The sequence below is a fragment of the Motacilla alba genome, chromosome 1A (genome assembly GCF_015832195.1).
Source record: "Motacilla alba alba isolate MOTALB_02 chromosome 1A, Motacilla_alba_V1.0_pri, whole genome shotgun sequence".
Lineage (NCBI taxonomy): Eukaryota > Metazoa > Chordata > Aves > Passeriformes > Motacillidae > Motacilla > Motacilla alba.
The window spans coordinates 38,960,294-38,976,553 of record NC_052031.1 but is presented as its reverse complement, the minus strand read 5'-3'; the positions used below and the strand labels follow the sequence as shown (position 1 = coordinate 38,976,553).

Below are 16,260 nucleotides of genomic sequence, written 5' to 3'. Positions count from 1 at the left end.
TAAAATAAAGTCTGTAAAGTCTGGATTTGTGGTACCAGCCTCCCTTCTCCCTCTAACACAACAGAAGTGCTGCCCAAGGCCATGAACCACAGCTAAATGCATCCTTGGGCAACTGGTGCTCAGTCACTGCTCAAATGCACAACATAAGAGGGCACACTTGTATTTGCAGGGTTCCCAGATGAAGGAAGGAATGATGCATCTGACTCCATCTTCTTAGAAGGCTAATTGATTATTTTATGATACTATATAATATTAAAGAATACTATACTAAACTACACTAAAGAATATAGAAAGGATACTTAGAGAAGGCTAGAAAGAATAAGAATAGTAAGAACTCGTGATTCTTTTCCAGAGCCTCGACACAGTTTGGCCGTGATTGGCCATTAAGTCAAAACAATTCATATGAAACCAATGAAACAACCACTTGTTGGACAAACAATGTCCAAACACATTCCAAAGCAGCAAAACACAGGAGAAGCAAATCAGATACTTATTTTCCTTTTTTCTCTGAGGCTTCTCAGCTTCCAGGGGCAAAATCCTGGGCAAGGGGATTTTTCCAGAAAACATGACAGTGACAGGCACACTGTACTGAGTTGTTTTCTGATTGCTTAAGAAATATCTTTCTGGTTGACAAACAAAATAAAATCCAGCTGTTAAATTTTAAAGTGTGCATTTTCTCCTGTTTTTTTGTTGTTGTTGTTGTTGTTTTTTTTAACAAGAGTCACAACACTGGTAAAATTTCAGTGCAGTTCTTTAAAAGAATTTTTGTAACAAAAGGCAGTTTCTTCCTGTAATTTTATTACCTACATTCCCCTTGCTTACTAGTGCTAGTCTGTTTTTATATCAACCAGTGCTCTTTCCAGTATCAGAGCATTTGATAGCTGCCAGTGTTGATAATGATGTAACAACCAGGTATGTTGATACCTTCTGGTTCTGATGGAAGAACAAAAGAAAGTGTCAAAGAAGTGAGAAACAGATTTTTTTTTCTGAAAAATCAGGCAGCTAAAGCTAAAAAAGTCAATAATTAAAAGAACAGACAAGTGAATATTTAAAGTTGGAATGGTACAGAAGAGAAACCCAGTGAATCCTGTGCAGAAATGAACAAAAAACAGAGGCAGCAAATCTGACCCTCCTTCCTATGTGCAGAGAACACAGAAGAAATTCGGTCATTCTTCAGCATGTATCACAAAAATCTGTCCAACCACAATGAAAATTACCACAATCAGAAATATCTTCTTACTGAAACACATTTTGCAATAGAAAGGGAGCTTTAAAAAGCTCTTTTGTTGAAAAAAAATTTTGTTGCAATCTATGATTTTAGTATCTAAGCTGTGCAATTTGATTTCTATTTGTGAAGAAAATGCTTAACTGCAAAATTGAACGTTATATTAAGATAGTTTTATAGCCAATCATGGCAATAATTCCACTAACATTAAATCATCTGCTGCTGCGGTTTTTTCCACATGACATTTTTGTAAGCTATCTTTGAAACATTTATTATTCCTAAAAAAGCCCTGATAAAGTGATATGGCCAGGAGAATATTTTTGTAATAAAACTTCCTTTTGGCTAGTATCTGCAAGATTTCATTTAATCCAAGTAGAAGAAATGCAAAACCCATCTACAAAAAGTAATATCTTTTTCTGCTTTGGACTTGATACATAAATATTAGGTGAATGCTACTAATAAACACAGAATTTCTGTGGAGCCTATAGCTGCAAATTTTTTTTTCCATAACATAAGGAGCCAGAGGTCATAATCTTTTGATCTCGGACCTAAGTGAGAGGCAGAGTACTTTTTAAAGCACTAAAACACTTCCCCAACAATTCTAAGAGTAAGCTGTGCTAACCATGAGAGCTCTCCTTACTAATGGTGGAAACTGTTAATGCATTCCCACTGGATCACTCTTATGGCCAAAGCACTGTCAGTATAAAGGACACTGCTTCATAGAATTCTGCTAGTGTGGAAGTGAGTTATTACCGTGCGTTTCTCACCAAATTAGATCTTCTCTTGTTTTTTCCTTTGAGCATCCTGCACCATTTCAGAGCAACACACTGCATTGTCTCAGTTAAAAATCGCCAATTCCCATGATGATTTTAATATGAGCACTTCCAATGAATGTTTGACTTTTTCTGAACCACAAACCAAAGAAATTGTGGTCAATTAATCTTTAAATGCATATTTCATGTGTTGGAGATCTGAGGAGAGCTTAGTTGCACAGGATTGAGTACCACAGAGCTCATCACTCTACCAAAGGCTGGGACAGAACTGAGCAGTGGGATCTTAGGGCAACCAATATCAGCTGTTGGATGCTCACCTGAGAGCTCAAAGTATTCAGCAGTTTCCCAGTTACTACAGTGCCACTGCCAATTACAGGAGCTGCAGTTGATCTACTTGCAGATGCATGTAGGACACACAGGTGGGTCACCTGTAATTTTGGTCTTGCTCACTGGTGTCAAGGAGAGTCTTGCCTACAAAAGACATATAGGATCATCCTAGACCAGTAATGATCTGTGGAGCTGATTTTCAAATCTGTGAAATAAATATGTTAGATTTAATTGGTCAAGCCCAAGAATAGGATATATGTTCAGTGGACAGAGGGGAATGGAAACTCTGTAACATCCTTCCTGGCAGAAGCCCTTTAAATCCTAACAGCCCTTGCTATGCAGGGTAATCAGGATATGGGTAGGGATCTGCAGTAGCTCCTTTTAAAAGTAAATGTTGTGCAGATGTAGATAATTTTATTTTAAATTGTCATACACAAGCTTCTATGAAAATTAGTTGACAGCATTTTAACTATACAAACAAATGCACTATTCCATTCCAATTTCAAACTTTCACATACTTTATACTAGCATTATATATACCAATTCAGTACAAGTGTAATCAGCATTCCCCTTATTAAAAAATGAAGTTATCGCTACGACTAGGCATTATTCAAGATTGTTATTTAGATGCCATAAACCCTAACCTTGAAATAAGAGGTGCCAACAAACTACACATCTTTAATTATATTTTATTTTATTTGAATTTAAAAATAATTTTAAAATAATAAAAACTTTGAGACAGTTCTTCTCATATGGAATTCTTGAAGTGTTTCTAACGATGGAGTGATTGGCTGTTTTGATATTGCTGACACTTATACAAAGAATTATCAAAACTCAAGACTTAAAAATGTACTTACTTTTCTCAGACGTAACAGTATAATCACTTTTTTTAAAATACTGCCATTTTAATGTAATGCAGTGGATATTTTTAATATGATGCACCTTTAAAGAAGAAACTAAAATTTTAACAATAGCCTTGGCTTATTTCTTAAATACACTCCTTTATCCAGAAAGACTTAGAAGAAAAGTTATATTGAAATTACATGAGAATATTTTCTCAAATAATTTGAAAAATGGAAAAGCAATGCAAATGGACTTCACAATACTGTACTTGATTTCTATTCAGTCATATAAATTCTTCTCTTTTTTTTTCTAATTCTTGTGTATTATGTTCTCTTGGTGACTTACTTGTTCCAATTATAAACTCCTATGCTGCACTCTGTCCCTGCTCTTTCTTGTAGAAATGAGTGTTTGAAAAGTTTTATTTATGGTCATCAGAAAAAAATAGCAAGATGTCTTATTTGAGTTTCTCATTCTCTAGTTATTTATGCTTTTTGCCTTATTTTATGACCAGCCAAGAAAAAAAGAACAGCATAGCAGGAATATTTTTCAGGTTCAAATAATAGCTTCTAAAAATTTCTCTGGAATGGTGGTTCATTTCCAGTGAGTTCATTTCTTCTGAGTCACTTATGACTTCTAAACACTCATCGGCAAAAATTGACCCTCTTGATTTTTGTTAGTCTTATTTTCAAGTTTCCTAAAAATTCCACTGCACTGAAATATAGGTGGTGGTGGTGGGTTTTGGCAGGGGAAGAAAGGAGTTGGAGTTTATTCTGCTTTGGTTTGGTTGCATTTTTTTCACAAAATATTTGATGGCCTTTCTATGAAAAGATAACTACTTCCTTGTATCAAACAGCACCAAATATTCATCATCAGTGTCTTTCTCTCCCCTTCTCTGAATCAGTATCATACAGTAATTCATAGCCTGATTCTTTTGTACAGTACTTGGTCAATTATTTTCCATTCCCCATTTTAAGGCAGAATTTCATTTTAGAAAATTCATACTTTACAAGTGTGAATGTTCTGCACCACAAGTGGGGAAGGCAGAGAGAGAGTGAAGGATTTCTTGGTGGATCTCAGTAAAAAAGGCCCAAAAATGTCATACTAACATAGCTGGTTTAATAAGATAGCATAGAAAGATTAATATAGATAGCAAGCAAATCTTGCATCCCATCAGGTACTGGGAAGCACAGTTTCATACAGCATCAAACAGACCACAGATGGATTGTCCCCCAGCACACTCTGCAAATACCATCTGTGAATATGTTCCTTCTCCCTTCTATGCTGTAGTGCCTTACATTTTGTGTAACAAGAAAAGCCACGCATCTTCTCCTGACAGGCTGGACTGTTATCTCTGCCGTAACATCCTCAGCATGCAGAACAGACTCATATGGGCCACTCCAGCAGATCTCCTTGCAGCAGCTGCTCATGCTTAAACACAGCAAACATGGCCTGGCTAAGATCTAACTCCTCAAATACAAGGTCTTCTGCAAGACTCCAAATATAATTAAAGACAATGAAATCAACAGTACAAAACTCAGACTTCTCCCCCAGTGTTATCAAAATAATACTCCATGAGAGCACCCAAGCCAACTACTCAAAACCTGTCATGGCCTTCTATTTATAATGCTCTTATTCATAAACCTAGGTAAGTAAGCATCATCTAGGAAAGAGAGACATCACTTTTACCTTCAGTGCCTTTAGATCAACAGACACATGTATAGGATGGTCTTCCCTGTCTATACAGAAAATTCTGAAATCCCACTTTTTTATTTATCACTTTTGCCCAGTGTTTTTATTGTAATAGGGTAAAGGATTCAGAAATGTGTTTATTTTTTCTTTCTGCTTTGTAGTGACAAAAAAAAAATCAAAATAAGTATTCAATTGGACTAAGAAAGAATTCACTTGCTTTCTTAACATCTCAAGCTTCATTAACTTTCTGTCTTTTCAGGAATCTAAGAATGGATACAGATGCACATAAAAGCAATCAGTCCTGGTGGCAGAATTGCAGACAGACATTGCAGAATTTCAAATGTTATTCTTGTTTTTCAGGCTCAGAATACAGGCTCTCTGTTTAGTACTCAAGAGACTGCTAGGTACCACAATAAATAAATTCATAAGAAATTACATCTCTGTAATTTTGAAAAATACAAGGCAAATCTTTATGTCAAACAGAGGAAATGGGGATTTGTACAGCAAATTCTGTAGTTCTGCTGAGAGAATAAATAGTACAGGAACAGATTTAAAGTTGGTTCTCTTTGGGTGTTAATGTGTGTATTAGCCATTGAACTTCTGCTGCTGAAAAAGATGTCAAAAAACAAGCATAAAATGGAAAAGCAGCATGTGTATTTTTATAATCCATTGCAATGTGAACTAAGGAATGGAAGAGCTGTTTGTTTAGTTGCTCGCGTCTAGTGGTAAAGGTCCTGCAGCATATCTTTAGTACTACTAGAATCAAGAAAAAAGGCCAGCTTGTATTGTATGCACATGTATAGAAACATACAGAAAATAATTTTAAAAAACCCTAGGAATGAAACAGCATTGAGTTAAATCATACACCTTCACCTGCAATATCAACAGCATCTAAAGTTAATGGGAATTAATGCAGAGTGCCATGTAAAGAACTATTAAAAAGATGTGGATCGTATAATTCAAAGAGAAAGGAAAGGAAGTTATTTGAACTGTAGACGAGAATGGGTAGTGTAAGTCAATTACTTACATGCTTTCACATACACTCTCAGAGCATGAAGATACATAACAGATGTGAAAATTAAAGAAAACCTATATCCTAATAAGGATCCATTTTATTCTCTCCCCTTCATAAGAACAAATTTTTTCCAGGACAGAAACAGTCCTATGATATTTCATGTGCTCTTTCAGAGCCAGTTTTTTGATACTTCACTTTAGTTCTGCCCATCCACACACCTACACATCACCATTAGCTCCATGACTAATGAAAAATTTAGCAATAAAAGGGCTGCCTACTGCTTGTGATCTGAAACCTCTTTCTGTTACGTGCAATAGTAACACGGAAGGAACGCTTTCATCCAGCTCTGTAGAGCATGATGAAATTATAGTTAGCTGGGTAACCAGGTATTTCTTTATTCACCTTGCTTCACGCATCTCTCAACTGTAATACTCCTTAGGTGGGTATGTCCAGTTTTGTTAAAGAACCCCAAAAGAAAGCTTATGTCTGTATTTTAAACAGTCTTACACAGTTATCATACTCACACTGTGATAGGACATCAGTTTCCCCCCAGCAGCATCTGTTGAAGCACTTTTATATTTTGGGACAGTATTTTATTATACATAGTCTTCACTCAAAAATTAGCTGCTTCAACCCGACTGACAAGATTCTTCTTTGCTTAGAAACCAGAAATAGAAAATTACAACTCAAGAGCTAATGAGTCACAAAATAATGACGTGAAATCAGGCTTCAAAGCAGAAAACATTTTGCATCCTCAGTATCACTGCTGCCCATGCAGGAATACAAGTTAGCAAAAACAAAAATATAAGGCAGAAAAGCAGGAAAAGCAAGATAGGCTGTTTTGAACCTAGGCACTTATAATAGCACCAACAAGTATTGCTTGTAGATTTCCTCAGCTGGAAAAAGAGAAAATGGAACTGCAACAGATTTTCTCCTTCAAAATTTATTCATGTTTCATTGTGGAGGCTTTCCATGAACAGCTTTAGTTTGTTTCAGCATGAAGGTATCAAGTACAGAGTGAATGTTTAGACAGAAGCAGTAGTACAAACTCAAAAAAGAATTTTGGTAGCTAATGTGGGATGGAAGCTGAAATGCAAGTCTAATGCATTTTTTGTTATCACCATTCTGTGGGATTTATTCAAAAGTGGGAGACTCATACACATGGAGTACTTTTAGTAACAAAATTCAAGGCCAGAATAGTATCTTTCACTCAAAAACACAGCAAGTTGAGTTACTTAATTCTGCTCTTTCTATAGTCTGTTAGTTTGTTTTACCAAAACTCAAACAATGGACTATGTTTTCAGTGCTAAGATAACCCTTTGGTGATCTCCAGCATCATGACAGAAAATTATCAGTAAAGCAAGTTTCTGCAAAACAAACAAACAAGAACATACTGAAGTTTCATTTCCTGACTGAAAGAATTTCAAACATGACAATACAAATTAAAAAGAGTCTCAGCCTTTTCACAGAAGATTTTATGATGTAGAATGATATAAGGAGTGGTGAAAGGGAACTGACTAAATTACATTCATTTATTTTGAAGTTAAAAGAAAATGAAATAATTGGTATTTCCACTTCAAGCTAACATTATCTTTTAAAGCCCGCAAGCCCTGCCACACAGATGTAGAGCTGCAAGTTTTTGTAACTCAATCCTTCTGTCTTCTCATTGAAAGAAGAAAGGAAAATGGAACTCTGTAGGTGATACAGAGATGAGAAGTTCAAGAAGGCCATCAGCCTACTAGTTCCTAAAGTTTCCCTTACACATTTCTTTTCAGCTTGCCGAGTACACTCATAGAAAGACTCTCATTAAACTCGATTGTACCTGCTCCTCAGCCTGCATGTGGAAGAGAAACATTTTAAGCAGTGCCCACTCAGGGCAGCAAACCTCCCTTTCTTCAGTTGTTCAGGGAATATTGTCAATATAAGGTCTAGATATGAAGTACAACCATGAGGAAGCTGCACTGCTGCTAAGTGTTAGATAACCCACTACCTCGCAAGCAATGTTTATTCACCCACTTTTTCTAGACAAATCTACAATGATAGAGGCACGTTTTTTCAGCTCCTAAATGGTTGGGTGCTTCTATCCCAACAAGAAGTCCTTTTAATAACCTGGAACCATCAAGTTCTTTAATATCAAGGACTTCTGAAGATTGTTTCAGAGTCAAAAACTCCAAAAGAATGATAATGTTACACAGATTCCTGAAATAATAAAAGTTGCTTTGTTCAGAGATAGTATTTCTTTACTTCTCGGTCTGGCAGTTCCTAAGAAAGGAACACCACGGATCATAAATTCCATATGAGGCTATAAAAATATATAAACTGAGGAAATTTAAAATTTTTGCATGAAATTTCTTGTTCCACTGCAATAACTTTCATGACTTTATTTCAAATTATAAGAATCCTTAATCATACAGATTAAAGGGCACAAAGGGGTGTCATATGCCAGAGTTTGCCTCACACAGTGACAATAAATCTTTCTCTTGTGCTTCAAATATCTGACTGGTTTGGATCATTTTCAAGCACAGCACTTACCACTTTAATTCAGTTTCTAGTAGTAGTACTGTGACTTCAGAAGGGCCCAAATTACTATCAGAAAATACCCTCCATCTTATTTTTCACTACTTCTGACAACCAGATTTGATGGTTTTCACTTTATTTCTACATCTGCACATACGGAGCTCATTTAAAAATTCTGTCTCATTGAAAAGTTATCTCCATGTCAACCAATCAGTCTTCCAAACTATTCCACGAATTCTGTTGCAGAGATGTTCAGTAAGCACAAAATTGCTGCATTCCTTAACTAAAACCAGAGCTTTCTCTGATAAAGGATGTCTTCTCTGGTTGTAGATCTTAGACTGAACTTCAAAAAGAATTTTGTTTCACAGATTTCCCCAGTTTGCATGGTCACAAATTAGACCAATTAGTCATCTCTTAGTAACCTCTAATCCCATTTGCCTTTTTTTTTTTCTTGTGCTTTTCCATTTAACTGAGTTCTGTTTTGAGTCACAGAACCTAAGGTCTTGGGTGCAACACGTCTACAGCAGTTTCAGATGATGCAGCCAGTACTATATGAGTGATCATACATTACAAGGGGAGTGTCTCTATTCATTTAGAAACCCATGTAAGCCAGTGTTGTTACATTCATATTCAAGAAGCACCAGCACCAAAACAGCTACTGCAGAATAGCAAATGATGAAAATACCTTATTTACCTCAGAACCAGCTCTTCACTGAGATGAGATATTCCCTTCACTTTCACAATTAAGGAGTTGAGCTCTATTCTAGGCATGGCATATGAAGAGAACACTGCCTGTCACAAAAGGCCAACTTTACCTACTGTCAGCATCATACTCACCACCTGTCTTCTCTGGGTCTTTCTCATGAGTTTCTGTGGACCAAGAAAGGTCACCATAGTATCTGGGAAAGCAACTCTTACAAATTTATTACAAATAGCATAGTAGTACTATGTCTGACTACTACATGGACTACTGCTATGTCTAAGCATCACCAGGATGCACTTCTAGTAGAGAACCATAAACCTTTGCTCTCCCATTAACTGAGGATATAAAGGACAGAGAGGAAGGTTTAAGGAAACAGCATGAACAGATCATATAATAAATTCTGCTGTTCTTACCTGTTCAATGCTGATACGAACACAGATCTTCAAAGCAGTGAACAATAACTAGGCTTGAGAAAACAAAGCAAAAGAGTAAGGGATACTCTGAAAAAAAGAAGAGACAAGAAATATATTATGGCTGTTGAATTTAAAGAAAAAATAAAAAGTAGAATTATTTAGTCTGGATTTTTTTCTATGATGAAGATTTTTAAATTGTCAACTATATTTTAAAAATATTGTGATTGTGAAGTAGTAACCCATGAAAAGAAAGGATGAACACAAGCAATATGGGAAATGAAGACCAGAAGAAACTCTGAGCAAGTTGTGGGAAACTCCTCTGTCTCTCCTGGAGGACTAGAAGACAAGGTTGCTTCCCTGCTCCCTTTTACTTAGTTTGGCAGCACAAAAGTATGTCCAGTGTGACTGGGGTGGCCTAGGGTCTTATTATTAGCACCTGTCCACCTGACACATCTATGATTAAAAGGTCATTCCAGCCTCTCAAACAGGAAGATTAAGGGAGTGGGAGTATATGTCATTCTTGCCTGTGTGTTGTGTTTTTTCTTCTCCCTTGGCTACCAACCAGGGCTGCCATTTTCCTATTGCAGGCACCCAACACAAATGCATACCATGATGCCTCACATCACTACTCGTGAAAGAACACAACCCCACCTTCCTGACCACACAGGTCAGCAAGGACAATTTGCATAAAGAGTTACAGCCTCAAAAGCAGCTAACCTGTACTGGACTACCTCTTCCATGTGATTTTTATCTAGTTTTTTTGCTTTAGAACATGTCATTCACTACATAAGAAAACTTGACTATCCTGAATTCAAAGGCATTGTGTGTCAAAACAGCACATTTAGTGAACTCTTGCTTGCTATCAAATTCTTCTACAGTGTACAACTGAAATTTCCACAGCTCTAAGGGTCTCAGTTGAATTCTTTCAGCTATTCATCCTAAAAGCCACCCACTCATGAGTAAAAATGACTACTACAAAAATAAAATACTGACAAGAAATTAATTAAATTCATAACTCCCAGCCTAAAACTAGTGCTTTATTTTCAAGAGTAGCTTTTTTTTATTTACTACTTTACTCTTCCTCTACTAAATAAATATTAAATACACTGTTTATCTGTAGAACTGTTTCATTCTCTGTTTCCCAGAACTTGCAGTTGTCCTTGGATTTGCAATGAAGAGGAGTGTTTTTAAGCAGAAATGTTTTTCCATACGATTTTAAAGTTGCATAAAAAGTAATGAAGCAAGCAGGAAGCTGCCTGTATTTAATTACATATGCCAATCTTTCAGTCATACAGCATTCAGCTTTAATTGTGTTCATTATATTATTTTATTGTGTTTGATGCTGTTAGGTTTCTAAACACTATGTGCCATAAACAGTGTTGCCCATGACACAAGTCTGCTGGGCAGTATTCAGGTCTCCCAGCACTAATCAGGTCAGCAGATTTGAAGTTGTCCTGTACCACAAATTCAAAAAAAAAAACGGATGTTGAAAACTAACCTTTCTAGTGCTGACCAGAAATAACAAAATAGTTGTATTCTGTAAGAAACCATCTCCATCAAACAATGGATTCTGTGTACAAAATATCTTGCCATGCTAAATCCTTATTGGGATAAAAAAAAGTTACATAAAAACTGAAGGAAGGATTTATTCCAAAGCTTGGTAGTGATTCTTGCAAAGAGACTTTATGAGTCAGAATGCAAAGTTTGCTCTAGATGTCTTAATTTGCCAGCCAAGAGGTGCTCTCAAGCTCTGCTAATCAAAAGACTGAAATGGAGCTTTTGGGATCAGGCTGAGCCTATTTCTCAGAAGCTGAAGGAATTTAACTGGGTTGCCAGAAACTTTAAAATCTTTCTTCCAAAATACAGTTCATTTTAACCCTTTGCCACTCCAGCAGAGTGAAATCTCAGCACAGTGCAAGACAAATTAGACATGCAAATGCCTGTGAATAAGACAGACAGGTAGGTGTGTCTCTTTCACAGTTCAGGAAAATTACCATGGTTTCCAAGGGCCTTATGGACTTCAGAAGCCTATTGCTGAAAATAGCATTTTCTAGTTATTTAAAGGTTAGATGACAAATCAGTGAGACATTAGGCTGTATGAAGAACAGTTATTTCCAAACAGATGTCTTCTAACAAAATGATTTTATTATTGTCTAATATGATTTTTTTATTTGCCTTGTTCAGAAAGTTAAAAATATCACACATCTCTTCTCTTACTTGCTCCCTCATGTAATCACATATAAATGTCCTTCAAAACACTCCTAGTGTATGTATTAAATTGCACTTCATCCTCTTCATAATTCATGACTACCAGTTGTGACGCCTTCCCTAGAGTGCCCTTTGTGTCCTCAGCAGTGCAAAACCAGTCAAATTGGCACTAGCAGTTCTAATAACACAGCCTACAGGGGACTATATGCAAAACAGATATGCACCTATACTAATGCTTAACTGGTAGAATCACAGGCTGGTTGAAGTTGGAGGGGACACGTGGCGGGTATCTGATCCAGCACCCTGCTCAATCAGGGCCACCTAGAGCTGGTTGCCCAGGATCACCTCCAGATGACTTTTGAATATCTCCAAGGATGGAGACTACACAACCCCTCTGGGCAGCCTGTGCCAGTGCTCAGTCACCCTCACAGTAAAGGACTGTTCCCTGATGTTCAGAGCAAGCCTCCTGTGTTTCAGTTTGCCTCTGATCTTGTCACCAAAAATCAACAAAAAAACTAGTTTCTCCTCTTTACAGCCTTCCATTGTGAACAGTTTCCCTTGAACTGCCTTTTCTTCAGGCTGTACAGCCTCAACCTTTCCCTTGTAGGAGAGATGGTCCAGTCCTTTAATTGTAGTGACCCTTCACTGGACTCTTGCCAGTATATCCATATCTCTTTCCTACTGAGAAGCCCAGAACTGGACACAACACTCCAATCTGTGTCCTCACCATTGCTGAGTACAGGAGAAACATGCCCACATCAAACATATACCATCATTTTCTAAAAGTGTTTTGCCACTTCTACATTTCAGGACCAGCATTTCCAAATTTCTTTTTCAATTACTGTACTAAATATAGTAACAGCAATTAATTTAATAAAACAGACTGTATATTCAGCTATTCCATGCAACTGTGTGTATTTACACAGCTTTGTTTCCTACCAGAAAGATATTCAAAAGGCCACAGTTGTGTTACCTTTAGTATTGTTTCATGCAGAGTCTCAGCTTGCTCTGTGTTGCCATAGTTTTTGTTAAATAATTCAACGCTGTACTTTTCACTGTTTGAACTTTCATTTACGCTATTAGGTTTTCATCTGACAGACAGCTATGGTCCTTGTAAATCTCCTCCTATCTGCAGAGGTAATTTTATTTTCTTACCCAGTGGTCCATGCCAACTATGCATATAATTTCCCTTGTCTCCTCTCTCCTTCTCAAAAGACATTTTTCCTGACATGTACCTCTTGGATTTCCTAATTTCAGAGAAGGTTAATGCCAGTAAGTACTTAAATCATCTGCAGATACATCCATTCTCCAGCACATGTTTATATTTAACCAAGCTTCTTGAACTTCAAGGGTCTTCAAGAGACCTGCAAGATTTTTCTGCTGATCAGAAAAATCATGTACTAAGTTGAGTTTGAGTATCTTTCCTTTTTCACTTTCATTACTCTCAGTAATTCTTGAACACAATTTTTAAAGGATAGCAAAATTAACATGTAAAAAAATTGAGTAAAATAATATCTATATTGTGTAAAGGAAAGCTTAACACTGCCCACAAACAGCTACCAACCTGTCAGCTTTATGCAATTCTCAGGAAGAAAGTGATCAGAAAAAAAACAACACTGGGGCTTTTTTTTCTCTGAGGACCATTGTAAGGCATCTATGTCATTTAAAAAATGCCCAGGAAAATGGTCATATGTACTTGAATGTAACCATCCTCAAATGATGAGTCAGAGTTTCAAGATCTTCCTGCCATCTGCACACATCTAAGCTGAGAGGTACCTTTGGAACCCTTCAAAAAGCTTTAGTGGTTCTTATCACATTTAGATCAATAAGATAAAATTTCATTGGCAATGTGTCAGTAAATATAGCAATGGGTGAAACTGGATTTTTATATATTTCAGAATACAGTTGATAATATTTTCTTTTTAAATACATACTGCTTCACCTTCTCAGTGGTGAACTAATGTTCTTTATTACATTAGTTTTGTAAGTAATACATGTCTGATGGAACACAAAATTTGGATGTATTCAAGAGAAGAAAATCTTACTAGCAATTTATTCAGGGCCTTGCAAGTATACATAGCACTCATCCTCTTATCAGAAAATTCCCTGTTATCAGAATGTCTCTATTCAGATGTTTGTTACTTTGCTTTGATTCTATTATTAAAATAACTTCAAAAACAGCCACTTTTACTATTATAATAAATTCTGCCAGGAAATGATCAGGCAGGATCTGAATGTTAAGTAGAGGCAGCATACAGATGTTTTATATTACTACTTCCTTTACTTTTAAAAATTAAAAACTTTGGTAGTGAAATAGTTCAATGAAGCATTCATTTGAAATAAAAAATATTGAAACCACTAGAATAATTAATACAGCTACTTGTTATGAGGAAATATTGGAAATAGGACCAATGAGGAGATGATGTTTTGCTCCTTCATAACAAGAATTGAATTGCCAGTCAGGACTTAGAAGCACAATGAATACAGAAAAGGTATAGTTACCACACTTCCAGAACTGACTAAAAAAGGAAAAAACAGTAACTTTGATCCTAAAAATAAGTCATATTGAAAGCTAAGGAACAGTTAGCAAGCAGTAAAAATGAAATACAGTATTATTTTTAATGAATTAAATGTGTGATAAAATATTCTTATACATTTTTCATATATTTCTGTAACTAATAGATGATAGCAAAAAATAGTTACCATAGGGAATGAACTACTTTTTCTATTAAAATAATGTAGAGTGTAGGAGTTCAAGCATGAGGTGACAGCAGGGACATTGATAGTTTGAGCAGAGGATGATGCTGATGGCCCCAGGGCTACAAAAGTCTCCAGCAGGCAACAAATAGTTATTAAATGAATGTAACCTTGAGAACTGTACAAAACATGCATTAAGCTTCACAAAACTCAGGTATATCCAGCATATGTAGACCACAACATACACTGCAAACCCAGATGTGATGCCTCATTGCAGATTAATGAAGAAAAAGCAAGGTGAAGCCAACACATGAAAATGAGCCCTGGAGTGAGAAAAAAGCCATTAACATCATGGTCATTCTATGAAAAGACCTGGGATGCTGATACCTTGCTGATAAAACTGTTAAGACATCAATTGTATGACCATTAAAGTTCTTCTTGACTTCACCTATCAGGTCCTCCCCTTTTTTTCCACAAAAAGATCAGGAGTGTAATAATTTGGTAAGACTTTTTTGAGCCCACGAAATAACTGATTCAGTACATCAGATGCAATGAATTTGGATCAGATTCAGACAGTCTGAGGTTGTTAAGGGGTGAAAGACTGGAAGAAAGAAAAAATGCAGCAATGCACCATCACATGTTGAAAGGAAGAAACGTAATAAGTTTTTCAAGAAATCACTCTTACTGCCTATATAAATATATTTCAAAGAATTTTTATAATCTCCCTGTATTAAGGGAGAAGACATTATATAGTGTGTCAAAGTAAAAAATACCCTTTTCTTCAAGATTTAGAGAACAGAAGAACATCAGGCCTAATAACAACATCCAAAACTAAGATACAAATGATGAAGCAGTCTATAAGAAATGGAGAGGTGATAATAAAATTCGTGTCATTTTGCTGACAGTCAGCCTCACAGACTGCTCTGCCCAATCACCAAGAATAGCAACAGTCACCTAGCAAGGAGAAATGATTACAGGCAGTGAAAGATAAGGACAAAGAGTTTGCTCCTTTGCTGAGATTCCTGACTCAAATGCTGAATATTTATGTTAACTCATCACTGAAGTTCACATACTTCAAATGCAATGTATAAATTATGCTGTGTGCTACTGAAAAATAAATGGCGTTTTCTTTGAAGTTAGTTATTCTGGACACAATAAGGTAAATTATGGTTTAATAATTGATGTCTTTGTTGCTGTCTTTTCTAATCCTGTAAGTGGTTAAAGGGAGCAGTGACTTAAATTTCTGACTGATTAATCTCTCTTGCCTGTGGAAAAAAAAACAATAGCATAAGAGCAAACACACCAGTTCAGGTAGCTGCTATCACAAGATGCATGTTAGAAGATGTCATCCTGTGCTAAAAGGCTACAAACACCAAATATGCTTTAAAGGTGCATGTCAGTCTGCTATTGCCCAAGATTGTGAATACCTGTATTGCTAACAGGCACTCTCAAGATAATTAGAGAAAGACTCACAAGCATTTCCTTGCAACTTGTGCTGTAACAGGTCATAGAATGCTTCTCTTTTTTACTCTGGGAGGCATCAGAAATTACTCACACGCTTTCAGAATAAACCCTGAGTGATCCCTTTACTTCCAAAGATTCTTAAGTCTTTTCTCAACTTTTCCCCAAGTAATTCCACATTTGCAGAACCTTGTCAGAGTGCTGACAGGATGAAACACATAGCAGTTCACAGAGACATTCCTTGTTTCCCATAAGCCATGTGAAGGCAGCAGTATATATATATATATATATATATATAAAATCTTTTTTTTTTTAATATATCCCAAAGTCTGACAGCCTGAAATGTTGCAGTAGTTGGCTAAGCTGAAGCTCCACTGTGTCTGGAAAGG

At 36.3% G+C, this 16,260-nt stretch overlaps 1 protein-coding gene across 1 annotated transcript in view; it reads right to left on the bottom strand.

Moving 5' to 3' along the window:
• Nucleotides 1–16,260, bottom strand: part of ACSS3 (acyl-CoA synthetase short chain family member 3) — a 108,325-nt gene that overhangs the window by 82,114 nt on the left and 9,951 nt on the right. Inside the window, exon 3 of the mRNA XM_038154186.1 lies at nucleotides 9,506–9,592. The gene's annotated coding sequence lies outside the window, so the exon portion shown is untranslated. The remainder of the gene's footprint in view (nucleotides 1–9,505; nucleotides 9,593–16,260) is intronic.